The 14,733-nt window shown below is 45.5% G+C and overlaps 1 protein-coding gene across 2 annotated transcripts in view; it reads right to left on the reverse strand.

Annotated features, from left to right (window-relative positions):
* The window catches only part of Maml3 (mastermind like transcriptional coactivator 3), a 424,042-nt gene that overhangs the window by 155,842 nt on the left and 253,467 nt on the right, over window positions 1–14,733 (reverse strand). The window lies entirely within an intron of this gene.

A 14,733-nucleotide genomic window follows, 5' to 3' on the forward strand; every position in this document is an offset into this window, starting at 1 on the left:
TAAAGGCGTGTGCTGCCACCACCTGGCAGCAGTATTATTATTATTTCTGTGTCCTAGATGAAAACCTCAAGTGTAGAGAGGATCTGTAAACTGCTCATGATCTGGTCCTGCAGATGATGAAGTCCGGAGCAGGAGACATGTCCTGGCTTCAGGCTGGTTCCTGACGACACACTATGTCACCACCCTATCAAGTCAGGTCCTTCTCTGTCCCTTGCTAGGCCACACCAGGAAGTTCCCAAGTTGTGAGAAGGTAGAGTGTGTGTGTGTGGGGGGGCAGCCCTCCCTTCAAAGCCCGCCTCTTGTGGTTTGGGGGAATTGTGTTTATTCACGAGTTTCTCCCACCAGACCGCCAATTTAACACTCTGCCAACTGGCCAATTATTCCCTTCGTGGAGAGCTAAGCGGGTCCTTCTCCAGCTGCACACCTTCCTTGTTCGGCATAATGAATGAAGCCCATCAAAATCCTGGAAAACAAGCCCAGCTGACCAGCCCCTCTCACCAGCGTGTTAACAGGGGGTCAGGTGGTCTTGACCTCACCACAGGATGTTTATGTGGCCCTAAGGCCGCTCACAAATGGTAGCTAGCATTGATGACAGGGTGTGAGCCAGAGGCGGGGTGCTGCTTTTCATAAGGTAGCCAGGTTCCCAGACGCACACGGTATTGTGGCAGGATCTGATCAGCTCAGGTAAATGAGGATGAGGGGAAATGAGGATGAGCGGGGCTCCGGACGGCTGGGTGGAGGGTGCTGGGAACTATAGTCTATTCCCAGGGGCTCAGGAGGACAGTCTTTAAAGGGTGACGCAGAGCCTCACAAACAGCCAACAAAACCTTTCCTTCCACACCGCTTCACCTCTGCGGCCGCACACCACCTTTCTGATCACAGAGCAGATGTTTTGGTTGTGGTCCTACATCTTGCTCTGATCACAGTGGCCGCCACCCACAAGAGGCAGTTGAGCTCTTGAAATGTGGCTGATCTAAACCCAGTGTGCTGTAAGTGTAAAGAACACATCCAACTCCCAAGGCTTGCTAAGCAAAGAACATACTATTGTTCATTTTTACATAGCTTACTTGTTGAAAAAAAAACCATATTTTAATATATTGTGTTAAATGACAACATATTAAAATTAGTTCCAACAGTTTTATTTTACCTTCTCACATGGCCCATAGACATGGTTCACATTTGTGGCTTGGACTATGTTTTTATTTGGGGGTGGTGTTCTAGAAATCAGGACATCTAAAACTGTCACAGCACCGGGAGGGATGCAAAGGCCAAATGATTTCCAAGCCTTTTCCCCGGGCTTTCTCTGCCACACGAACGGGTGATATTAAAATGAGTATTAGCCACTGCCAAGTCTGCTGTGTGCTCAGACGTGAACTGCCTCCAGTTCCATTCAGCCACCCTTCAGCCCCACGGCTTCACAGGACAGGTTTGGGCTTGTGTGAGCGTGCGTGCGCGCACGCGCGCGCACACACACACACACACACACACACACACACACACACACACACACACGGGGGGGGGGTACTGTGCAGCATCCGTAACTCATTCTTCCCACACAAGACTGGAAAAGCTGACTGCTCTGCACTTAGTGGTTTTTTAGGGAACAGTCATATGGTCTCAGGACTGCTTCCTGCAGTGTGTGATGATTGCAAAGGGCAATAATGAACAGAAGAGGGTACCAAAGGGGGCTGCTATCACGCCAGCAGTACGGGGGGGGGGGGGGGGCTTCCGGTCCCCTGCTTAGAACTGGTTTTTGACATGGGGGCTCTTTACAGCAAAGCTGATCCTTTTCCTTGCACCCACTGCCTTTCTTCCTGGCCTAACAAGCCCACGAAAACATCCAGGACCTCATTGTGTGAAATGGCTGACATCCAGGGTAGGACCACCCAACCGCGTCTTCAAATGGGTCAGACCTAAAAGCAATTAGAGAATGCAGGTAGGAGTGTGCCTAAACCTCTCTTAGGAAAAACACTATGAATCAATGATCATTGTTAGTCTGGATACTTCTTGAGGCCACTAGTTACTGCTCAGCAGATAATGATGGGTGGGAAAACTGCAAGGTCTTATGTATGGGTATTAATCGAGACACCACACTTGTGTGACCATGTCTGAGTCTTTATATATTTCCTCAAATGCAACAATATAGTGTCATAATGTTCGGGCCTGTTGGGTACTGGTGGTGCACACCTTTAATCCCAGCAACTCAGGAGGCAGAGGCAACTTGAACCATGAGTTCGAGGTCAGCCTGGTCTACAGAGTGAGTTCCAGGACAGCCAGAGCTACACAGAGAAACTCTGTCTCAAAAAATGAAAAGAAAGTAAGAGGGAGAGAGAGGGAGGAAAAGAGGGAGGGAGGGAGTGAGTGAGAAAGATCAGGCCTGTTGAAGCTGCCCAAGTGGTGGACTATAGTAGATTACTCTACTTTATAAAGATAGAAAAGTTTAGTAGTTTCTAGAAAAGCCCAGAATTGCTATGAATAGTTGTTAAGTGTAGACATGCCACTTTTATTTATTATTATTATTATTATTATTATTATTATTATTATTTTGTGCATGCATGAGCACATATGCACATGGGTGCCAGTGTAGGCCAGAAGAGGGTGCTGGATCTCCTGCAGATGGTGTTACAGGTGATTGCGGATGCTGAGAACCAAACTCAGGTCCTCTGCAGCAAATGTTCCTTAGCCAGCAAACTACTTTTAAAGCGTCCAGCTGTGTTCTTCTTAATACTTAAACAAAGAACAGTCTTTACAGAGGACTCTTCAAAAAATAGACACAATCAATTAATATAATAAAAACACCAAGCAAAGAGAATACATGATACTGGTATTATTGTTCTAAATAAGGAAAACAAATGTTTTCATTATACTATGAGTTTAGGGTTGGGGGGGATCAACGCTTGTAAAAGCAAAAAGTCTAATCACAGAGAGGATCAGCTATTTGAGGCTCCAGTAGTACAAGCTGATGCAAATGCTATGGGCTGACTTCACATATTTTGCTGCATGTGTGTCAGAACCTCAACCGATGGGAAATATTCATTGGAAGAATAAGATAAAAAGGCTAGTGAGACGGCTCATCAGGTAAAGGCACTTGATGTCAAGCCTGATGACCCGAGTTCAATACCTGGGACCCACACGCTGAAAGGAGAGAGGGAGGTGACTCCTACAAGATGTCCTCTGACTTCCACACGTGCAGATCACAGCAAGCCACACATGGGCATGCCCGCCTGCATGCCCCCCCCAACACCCAATATGGAAGAATGCTAAAAAAAGAATAAGAAATAATAGCAGGATAAATTCCAAGTGTTTGATTGCTTTTAAAGTACAGATACAACTTGATATTTAGATATACATACAACATGTCATTCAGAAACCATGATATCCTAACATTCAGCATAGGACCATAATCTTTCACATCATTTCCCTTTTATCTGGTCATATTTTCAGTCACTAAGTTCTATTAATGATTTCCTCTGACTGCTTCTGTGTGAAGTCTTCCTAATATTAAATATGATTACTTTTCTACTGTTGGGGAGCACACCCAAGACTTTGTACATTCTAGGTAAGTTCTTCCACTGAACTCTTCCTTAAAATGTTGTCCTTTGGTTATTAGATGGTCATAGTCCATAGTTGGGCCCTTAATTCTTTTATAGCCCAGGCTGGCCTCAAACTCATGACCTTCCTGCCTCAGCCCTCCTTAAAGGTCAGTGGCCAGGTAAATATTCTCACTGTGTCACTGGAAGTAGTAGAAAGATCCCTCACTATTCTCCAATGCCAGTGACATTCACTGCACTTCTCCCTGGTGTGCATGCTGCCCTCCAGCCTGGCCACAGTCTGAACTGTTCATTTGAGAAGCCTCCTTCTGCTTCCACTGGAGTGCCTATCAATCCACTCACTCTTCTCCAGCACCTGCTCATTGTGGGTCCGTCTGGAAGCTGGCGCCCTCCACGGGGCTCCTGTGTTCGCTTAGGCTGTGCCGACTCTCACTGTCTCACTGCCTTGGCATGTAGAATTTTTTTGTTTGGGTTTAGTTTGATTTTTTTTTCTTCTTTTGTAAGATGTATTTATTTATTATGTATACAGTGTTCTGTGTGCATGTTTGCCTGTGCACCAGAAGAGGGCATCAGATCTCATTATAGATTGTTGTGAGCCACCATGTGGTTGGTTGCTGAGCACTGAACTCAGGAAGGGCAGTTAATGCTTTTAATCTCTGAGCCATCTCTCCAGGCCATTTTTTTGGTTTTCTGAGACAGGGTTTCTCCGTGTAGCTCAGGTATCCTGGAACTCCATTTGTAGACCAGGCTAGCCTTGAACTCAGAGATCTTCTTACCACTGCTGGGGTCAAATGTGTGTGCCACCACCTCCCAGCCCCATGCAGAATTTAGTATGACTTATTTCAACTTGGCACAAGCCAGAATCATCTGAGGAGGGGCCCTCAATTAAGAGAATGCCTCCATAAGACCTGATATAGACAGGTCTGTATTTTCTTAATTAGTGATTGAGGTGGGAGGGGATCACCAGAGCTGGTGGTTCTGAGTTCTATAAGAAGGCAAATTGACATCCTCAGAAAACCTTCCCCTTGCAGCAGATGGGAACAAATACAGAGACCCACAGCCATAAAATATGCAAAGAGTGAGAGACCTTGGAACACTCAGCCCTAAACAGGATATTTCCATCAAATTCTTCCCATCGGAGCTCAGGGAACCCATCAGAAGAGAAGCTGGAAAGAATACAAGAGCCAGAGGGGATGGAGGACACCAAGAAAACATGGCCTTCTAAATCAACATGATCTACACACGTATGAACTCACAGAGATGGAGGCAGCCCAGGGTCTGCACGGGTCTGCACCAGATGGGGTCTGAGAGCTCCAGGAGGAGTGGACACCTGCCCTCACCCCTAACCCAGAAGTTAGCTCCAATTGAGGACCACTTGCAAATGTAAATTTAGTTTTCTTCAGGGCGTCTCACTGGGGAAACAAACAACCTCTCTGTATGCCCAGAGAGGATGGCCAACAGAAAAGGAACTCAATGGCCTCTTTGGGGGTTCCTTGCCTTATAATGTGTCAGGCTTAAAATAATTATCCTTTTAACATAATTATATCTTTTTTATTTCTCATTTTTTAAAATTTATTTTATTTATTCTCTTCCTCCCTCCCACTTCCTTTGAATAGCTGTCATGGCTTCCAGGTTTGTGTTTTGATGGGATTCCTGAGCGTGCCAAAAAGTGGGTCTCTGCGTCTGTATCTGCTTCTTGTGCCCTTTGGGGCTCTTTCTTTTCCTGTTTGTTTGGTTGGTTTATTTTATGCCTCTGTGTTAGTTTTTTCTATTCTATTCTACTTTATACTGTGATATTTTATTTTATTGTTTTCCCTTAGATGCCTGGTTGTTTTCTAATGAGAGACAGAAAGAAGGTGGTTCTGGATGGAGGTTTGTGTGTGGAGGGACTGGAAGGGCATACTACAATCAGAATACATTATGTGAGAATAAATCTATTTTCAATAAAAGAAAAAATGGGAAAGAAAGAAAAAAAGAAAGCAGGCCGAGCAAGCCATGAGGAACAAGTCAGTAAGCAGCACTCTTCCCCGGCCTCTGCCTCTAGGTTCCTGCCCAGTTTGAATTCTTGCCTTGGCTTCCCTCAGTGGACTGTGATTTAGGATATGTAAGCCAAATACTCCATTTCTTCCCCCAAATTGCTTTTGGTCATATTGTCTCATCACAGCAATAACAACCCTAAGGCAGCTGGTGATACAGTACTTGATGCCCAACATTAATGTGGGACCCATTTAATCTTCCAGGCAGGACTTTCTGGGGCTGCACCCTGGCTGACGGCACATGTTTTACAATTCTCCATACTTTTGTTGAGCTGGTGACCAGCAGGCTTCTGTTAGGGAGAAAAACTAGACTTTCTCTTCTGACTGTAAATACAAGAAATACCCTTGGAGAGTTCTGGACTGGAGTCCAGGGTGCTGAAGGATACAGCCTGAAAGGAAGGGAACCCAAGATTCAGGAGGTAAAGTGAAACTGGGCATGTGGTCCATGGGTCATCACTTTCAAAGCGCAGGAACATCTAGGAAAGTTCTCTGGCCACCATCTTTGATATAGTCAAGTATGGGAAGCCAGAGCTGTGGCCCTACCAATACATCAGAGAAGTCTTTCTCTGAGGATATCTCCAAAGAGCGCTACAGAAGCCTCATGTTGCCTCTGCCATGAGCAACTCCACTTCCGGCCTTTATTCCTGCAGATTCTGGGGAAGGTAGCTCAGCACACACGGGCTCCTAAGAAAACAGAGGAAGAGCCACCCGTCTCTTGGAGTGACGAAGGAGGGACCTGCCTTTTCATATGAGGTGTGGTGAGGATGGAGCTGTGGAAAACATACTGCTTTGTCCTCCTGAGACAGTCAGCAGGGACTAGGGAGATGGGTCAGTGGGTAATAGCAAGGCCCTGTAAGCATGAGGACCTGAGTTTGAATCCTCAGCACCCCCACAAAATGCCAGGCATGGCCATGTATGCCTGCAACCTTAGAATCAGTTGGGGTAGATTGGAGGATCTCAGGAGCTCCCTGGCTAACCGTCTTAGCCAAATGGTGAGCTTCTGGTTCTGTGAAAGACTGTATCTCCAGTCAACAAGGGCAGGCAGGAGTAAAGGAAAATACCTTTTTTTTTTTTGCTCTGGCTTCCTCAAATGTTATGCGCGCGCGCGCGCGCACACACACACACACACACACACACACACACACACACACACACTTTTTAGAAAAATTACAAAATGATAACAGCCTGCCTGTGCTGGTTTGAGGATTTCACCCATAGTCTTGGGCATTTGAATGCTTGGTCCCCAGTTGGTGGTGCTGTTTGGGTGGCTTGGGGGATGTGGCCTGGTTGGAAGAAGTATGTCTCTAGGGGGGGCTTTCAGGATTCAAAGCCTGGCACCATTCCCAATTTACTCTCTCTGCTTCCTGTTTGTGGTTCAAAGTCCCGGCTTTCCTGCCACCACGGCCGCCACCTGCTGCCATGACAGACTCTTCTTCTCCTGGAACCAGGAGCCCAAGAGATCACGGCATCTCTTTTGTCTCTAAGATGCCTTGGTAATAATGTCTTATCCAGCCACAGGAAAGGAGCTAATACACTGCTCATTTAGTTATCGAACAACGAAATAAACAAAGGCCACTACTGGTGTTATTGTATGTACCATTCCTCCATTATAAAATGGCAGTAGATTTGGTAGGAGTTGTGGGGGTATAGAGTGCACACTCCCTGGCCTTACCACAGGGCTGCTGATTCCCTGCATTCCGCACACCTCCTGGGGTGATTCTTAGGTCCATAAATGCTCCAGAACTCTGCTTGATGGGTTATAAGCTCTCTGAGTCAACAGGAGTCTTCTCATCCCACAGCACCTTTCAAAGGCATTCTCACAGAGGACCAATTAAAACCTCTTTCTTCCACAATACTATTATAAAACTAATTCCTCTCCCTCAAACTTTTTCGTCAGGCTGTTTTCTCTTAGTTTCATATTTGCAGACTCTGACAGAATGTCAATCAGGATTTTAAAAAATCTTCCAGGATGTGTATGGAAATGATTTTATTTTACCCATCGATAGGAACCTTTCCCTTATTATGTGGATTTTTGAGCACTTTTGCCCACCGGTTCCCTCAGCTGGGAGGCCTGGATTGAGCCAGTGATGAGCATTCTGTCAATACTTTGCCTGGCACCTGAGTTACTGGGTACCATTGGCTTAGTCAGGGTCATGGAATCTAAATTGTTTTCACAGTCCTTGAAGTAAGTCAATATTTTCAAGATTCTATAAAAGACTCTGTGGGTATGATCATGAGATCTTACCCCAAAGTGGCTAGAGGATGATGTTGGCATTTCTGTCCCTTTGAATATATGCCTTCCAGGTAAGAAGACTTACGATCCGCATGTCATTCTGGTTTTATTTTGTTGCTGTGAAAAAATACCTTGCCCCAAAGCACACAGGCAAGGAAAGGTTCATTTGACTCACAGTTCCTAGTTCTAGTCCATGATGATTGTGGGGCAGTCAAGCCAGGAACTCAGTGTGTCACAGCCACAGTTAGAGGCTGAAGGAGAGCAGGCGCGTGGACGCGTGGACGCATGGACATATGGGTCCTTGCTTGCTTGCTGTCTTGGAGCTTAGCTAGCTTTCTCTGATCTTACACAGTTCAGGGCTCAACTCATAAAATGCTGCCACCCACCATGGGCTGGGTCTTTCTCTATCAGTAAACAAGCTAGACGATTCCCCACAGGCTAATCTGATCTAGACAGTTCCTCCACTGAGATGCTTCTGACGTGACTTTAGATTATGGCAAGTGGACCATTAAAAACTCACCATCGCAAGGGTGTCTTAAGTGTGGTTAAAGCCCGCTCTGCTGCATGAAGGCCCCCAAATGCTGGAAACAATCACGCAAGTTTTGCTGCAGAAAGTTTCAGCATCAGGTAATATTTGATAGTCAAACAGAAAGCTGTTGAAAGCCACTGCAGCGGGCCAGAGTGAGCCGGGACCCAGCTCTCCAGCAGTGATGATACAGGAGTAAAATCAGTATCAACATAAAGAACAAAGAGGAGGAGAGATGGTGAGCACAGTCAAGGATGTCAGTGATGTTCTGGAAGATGGAAATCGGATGGCAAAGCAGCTCAAACAGAGGGGGTTTTAATCGTGCAGGAGGATCGGCAGAAATCCAACAAGCTGAGAGGACATAGGCAGCAGAGGCATTTGGAGCATCAAGGCAGGAGGCCAGGGTATTGGTGGAGATAGCAGGTTCAAAGCCTGAATCCTGCAGCCCTAAAAAGGCAAGGCTTGGCCACCCATCTTCAATATGCCAAATGAAAAGATGAGGAACAGGAAAAATCAGAAAAAAGGAGATCTATTCAACATGACCAAATTGGGAAAAGAAATAAAGGGGTCCGGTGACACCCCTCTTCTCCCTCAACCAAGTCCAGAAGGTTCGGAAGTAAACAGGGCAAGAGATGTGCACACCTAAGCAATCACGGTCAAGGTCTCACTCAGCTCATTTCAGCTTCAGTGTGTCCCACAAGGTGCTCTGGGGAGTTAGTTGTTCAAAGTACCTGAGATCTCTTCAGGAGAGACAAGTTCCTCCTCTGGCTGGCACTGGGGAGGGGTCCAGCCTTTCCCTTGCCCATGGATGAGATTCCTGAGGAAATTCAAGTTCCTCGGGGACTGCTGTCTCACCAGCCTGAGAGCCAAAGGCCACAGTGTGTGTTTAGAATCTGTCCACAGAGCTGCACATGGAAATGAGTTGAAGGTCTGTGAGGAGAAGAAGTGGACTCTTGCCCTACTTCAGACTGGAGGACAGAAGGTTCCTGACTCTACAGAGATGGAGCTATCAGACCCAGGAGCCCTGGGATCCTGGGTGTCAAAGGAAAACAGAGGGTGTAAGTGAAAGTGTACCCAGTCCTTAGTGACACGCCCTCACTGTTACCAACACACCCACCACCAACTCTTTATCCATGCTCGGTTTCCAGGGTCAGCAATGAACTTAGGAATCTCATCTGTGCTGCTCAAGGGACAGCCACCTATGGACACTGACCCAGGGCACTGGCTGGGCTCTAGCCCAGTCATCCCAGGGCAAGTGAACTCCGGAACGGTGCCACACTCCTCAACAGACGGTTAAGGGAAAGCTCATGATGTTATAGAAAGAGAATGAATGCAAGGAAGAAGCCACTTCTGAGTAAGAGAGTAAAGACGACAGCAGGAGAAAACCTCATTTCAAAATGGTAATTAGTGTTCTTAGGTTATAAAGGACAAGGCAGAGAATAAGAAGGAGCTTACAGAAATTGAAAATGTGGAAATTAAAAATGAAGTATTTGCTATCAAGGTTGGGAGACAAAGTTAAGGAAATCTAATAGAACATGGGATAAGAAGACAAAGACATGAAAATAGAAAAGAAATGAGAAATCAGAGAGCAATCGAGGAAGCTCACAATGCAAGAGAAGTCCAAAAAGTTCAATAAAAAGAAAGAAAACTGTCTTAAGCCCCAGATACATTAGGAGCATACATTATCAGATGTTAAAATAAATTTCTTAGTACCATATACCAGAGGTAGGCAAGCAGCGTGGTGGGTGAGAGTGCCCGCTGCCCAAGGACCCGAGTTCAAGTCCCAGCACTGAGTAAAGTCCAGGCTTGCCTGTGCACGCCTGTCACTCCAGCACTGTGAGGGCAGAGGCAGGGGGATCACAGGTTCAGCGAGAAACGCCACCTCACAAGAATAAGGGGGAGAGTGATACAGCAGCAGGATACTGGACATCCTCCTTTGGCCTCCAAGCATGCACAGACATGTCTCTGCATACACCACACACACACACACACACACACACACACACACACACACACACACACACACACCAGATAAATATATTGCATAGCTTCGCACATAACGAGGGAAAGAAGTCACACTAAGATCACAGAATCTTAAAGATTCAAAAAGCTCTCGGAGTGAAGGTGTAGACACACATGCCCAGGTCTCAATGCCATGGATGTCACAGGGTCATGAAGAAAGGTCTTTAAGGCAGGGTGTGTTCTAACTTAGTGCAGGGTTGAGAATGGAGAAATGCAGTCTGGGAGGATGAACAAGAAAATGACTTTAGTGAAGTCAAGTGGCTGCCTTGTGGAGGGGATGGGGAGGGTTGTTGCTGCCAGTTTTTGTTTTTGTTTTGTTTTGTTATTTTGTTTTTACCATTAGTCTGATGACACTGTCTGGACTAGGTGCATGTGTTTCTTGGGAAAAGTAAACAGATGTATTTAAGGGAACTGACAGAAGAGGCTCCAGGCTTGTAAAGTGAAGGGTGTTCAAAGACATTCCCAGGATGCCCGTGGATCCTGGAGGCCTGAGCTTCCTGTGGAGCTGTTATAGGTAACAGGTTTCTACTAGCAAAGCTCACATATTAGGAAAAATGAAAGGAAACGTGGCAAGCATATCCACTAATGACACGCACAGAGCCACACACGACCCACACGCGGATCAAACCGGGTACCACGTGTCGGATGCAGCCCATCTGCCATTGCCAGGACTAGAGGCTAACATCACCTTCTGGAACTGTCGCCCTGCACCCATCTGTGTGGGAATCATCCTTGTGCTCTGGGTTGCCTGTGCCGCCCCTTGGCCAGCTGGGGGCTGCAGGTCTTTGGTTTCCTTCCAGCATAGCCGTTTCCTTGGTTTTTGTTTGACAGGCCAGGGGTTGAGTTTGCCTTCCCAGCAATCTCACAGGTTCAAGACACCCAGCACCCCTCAAAGGCGCTCGTTTAGACTGCTTTGCGAGTACCTCTCCTAGTTCCTAAAAGCGGCTCTGTGTCACTCACGCCCCGTGTTCTCCGGGGAAGCCCACAGCCAGCTGAAAACATCTCTGGCCCATATGTTGCTGACTTTCATCAGATGGCTTATTAAATAGCCTTGAGTCTTAGACACAGGGTTGGGCACTGTGCAGACACTAGCTGGGGGTGGAGATCTTGTTCATGAGAAACAGCAACATTAGGGAAATAGAACAAACAAGTCCAAAGTAAGTGCTGGTTGTTCATCCCAGAAATACGTATTTAAAAAAAAAAAGACACCAATGCAGGAGGCTCAGTTATGACAACTGGACACAGAAATTAATTTTTACAAGGTGGCAGGCGCAGGGACAGAGACAGATTAAAGGAATAACTCAGGGGCACGTCCTGGAGAAGACTGGACAAAGAAATAACTATGGCAGAAATTTCAGTGATGTTTTCATTGTTGAAGTTTTAGCTTTTTACAAGAAAGAGAAAAGTTGGTAAGGAATGAAAAGAGGAAGTAGTAAGAAAAGGGAAGAGCGTGGGCGGGGCAAGGCTGAGGTTGGCTGGGGTTGCCCACCAGAGCAGGAATTCACCACGAATACACACCAACGACTAGAGAATAACGGCATGAGTTCACCCAAGCGAAAGCCACTTGGGCTCAAACTGATTTTCTAAGAAAGAAAAGATCGACTTTTACTTTTAAAATACGGATTCTTAGGCTGGGCGGTGGTGGCACACGCCTTTAATCCCAGCACTTGGGAGGCAGAGCCAGGCAGATCTCTGTGAGTTCGAGGCCAGCCTGGTCTACTAAGTGAGTTCCAGGAAAAAGGGGCAAAACTATACAGAGAAACCCTGTCTCGAAAAACCAAAAATAAAATAGGGATTCTTTTTCCTTACTTAAATTTTTTTTTTTTCTGGTGGCAAAAGAACATATGTATATGAGAAAATTCAGAATATTCAGTTGACTAGGAAAATAACAATGATATAACAGAATGCCACTCCTAAAATTTTAGATGCTCCTCAACTTTCTAGGCTCCTGAGCAGCACAAGCCGGTCTATCTATAGCACATTAACTGTTTGGGGAGTTGCTTATTTTAATTTTAGGAGCATTTCCACATGTGTAATCATTTGCCAATCCCACACTTTGATTTATAGTATATACCCATCCAAAATATTTCTGTTGGGCTCAATTTTTTACTATTAAAAGTAACAGGGAAGAGTTGTCAAGATGGCTCAGTGGTTACAAGCACTGGCTGCTCTTCCAGAGGACCTGGTTCCATTCCCAGCAACCACAGGACAGCTCCCAACCACCTGTAACTCCACTCCCCGGGAATCTGATGCCCTCTTCTGGCCTCTATAGGCACTGCATGAATGTGGCACATAGACTCACATACAGGGAAGATGCTCACTTGCATAAAATAAAAATAAATAAACTAATAATTTCCTTTGTTTAATTTGATCATTATGAGAATAACATATAAATTCTACAAAGTTGACTTCCTAGATATGTCATTATAAAAATCTTTTTGTTTGTTTGTTTGTTTGTTTGTTTTGAGACAGGGTTTCACTATGTTTTCCTGGCTGGACTCAAACTCATAGAGATCTACCTGCTGAGATTAAAGGCAGGCTCTACCATGTCTGGTTTGTTTCTTCTCCTTTCTCTTAAAAAAATACCCAGAAAGTAAGCCTTTCAACTTGTTCTGGAGAGAAACCTCGGTCCCACAGGTGTCCCACGTGAGTAACTGTGTAATTTTTTCTAGAAATCAATGTATCTAATGTTATCAAACTATTTTCATTGCCCAAGCCAGTCAATAAAACTAAGCATTGATCGTGGACTTTTGGGCCTGGCAAAGCAGAAGACAGCATGGACTAACATTTGGTGTCTTATATAACCCATGCCAGTCTGTGCCCTGTGCCTGTACACAGCATAAATGACTAACTACATTGAGAGCTATGAAAATACCCATTCACAATCAGCTAAACATCTGAAATGGTGTGTTTGTAGAGAGACACTCACAGCTTATGTAAGCATCTTGAAACTTGTTTGAAATGGTAGGCAGTTACTATTTCATTAGAAAAGCTGCTACTTCTGCCTGCCTGTGCTCTGTGCTCAGAAGCAATTGTTCTAGTGAGCCCTGGCCAGGAAAGACTCTGTCCATCCTGAAAGCACCTCTGCTGAGATGGAAGGGACCCTCCATACAGATTGAATCCAGATGCTGCTTCAGCTGACTGAGCCCTGCATTCAAAACGTGACCCCTGCAGCTAAAGGCCTCATGGACCCATTTACAAGCATTAGGATCCCAAAGGACCCCTTAGAAAACAAACAGCTGTGGAAAAAAAGAAAAAACAAACAAACAAACAAAAACAAAAAACCAACCAAACAACCAAACAAACAAAAAACCCATGTTCCAGCAAAGACTTTGTTTCTAGTTAGCACACGTAGAAAGGTGTTAGTGAGGCTCTCGGAGGACAGAGGGGTATCATTGCACCCATATGTCTACAGAGCCTGCAAGTTGGAGTTAATCATCTTTGGTCTGGCTCGGAAGAAATGCCCACATAAAAACAGCCTGAGTAGAAGCATAATTTGTATTATGATTAACAACGGATCATTTGACAGTATGCGATCTCATAAGCCTCGTGATGCATCTGGGCTCCCACAAGCACCCTTGCCTATGGCCTCTATTTTGCTTGCTTCTGAACTTCATGGTAAAGTGTATAAAAGGTTGCATTTCCATTGATATATATTTCTATATTTTAATGAAATCATTATAAAATATCAAAGTCCACATTTCAAAGACATTTCCTACTAGCTCCCGATTGCAGGTGATGTAAAATCAGGCCAACACTTTTATTTTTCCAGACAGGACTTCTTTAAATGTAGCCGGCATGTGGAGGCGAGAAAGCCCTGTGAGGTTTGGGGGTTCGACATCAGTGAAGGGTAAGAATGAAGCCACAGAGCTCAGGCACCACCCCCAGCCTTGGAGATTCCATCAACCTGAGAGTTGCGGGTAGAGAGCGGGGGTCATAAGATGCCAGGTTTCCAGGTATCTACCTACAGGACACTGTCTGCATTCCACAAGGAGGGGTGCACAGATAGCAACTGAACGTAAAGAGACACCCCTCCACACACACACCCCACAAATTCACTAGCAACTCTTACTGACATCGAACTGAATGCCAAGGACAGGGATGCTTATGCTCCTAAGTCATTTGATCAAGATGTCTAATTGTTGCTGGCAAAATGGCAAATGTTTAAACGTCAAACAGTCCTGCAAGACCCGCTCTCCCACTTCACCCTGAAAATACAAAAACGCTCTGATTTTTAAAGGCCAAGAGTCCATATTTCCCATCACTCATAGCCCGTTAAGACAGCTGACAGTTTGTCCAGATGGTATAAAATGGTGTTAGCTAGGCTATATAGCTTAGGCCTGCCTCCTATCACCCTTTGGCTAA

Source organism: Onychomys torridus, chromosome 6 (assembly GCF_903995425.1).
Source record: "Onychomys torridus chromosome 6, mOncTor1.1, whole genome shotgun sequence".
NCBI lineage: Eukaryota > Metazoa > Chordata > Mammalia > Rodentia > Cricetidae > Onychomys > Onychomys torridus.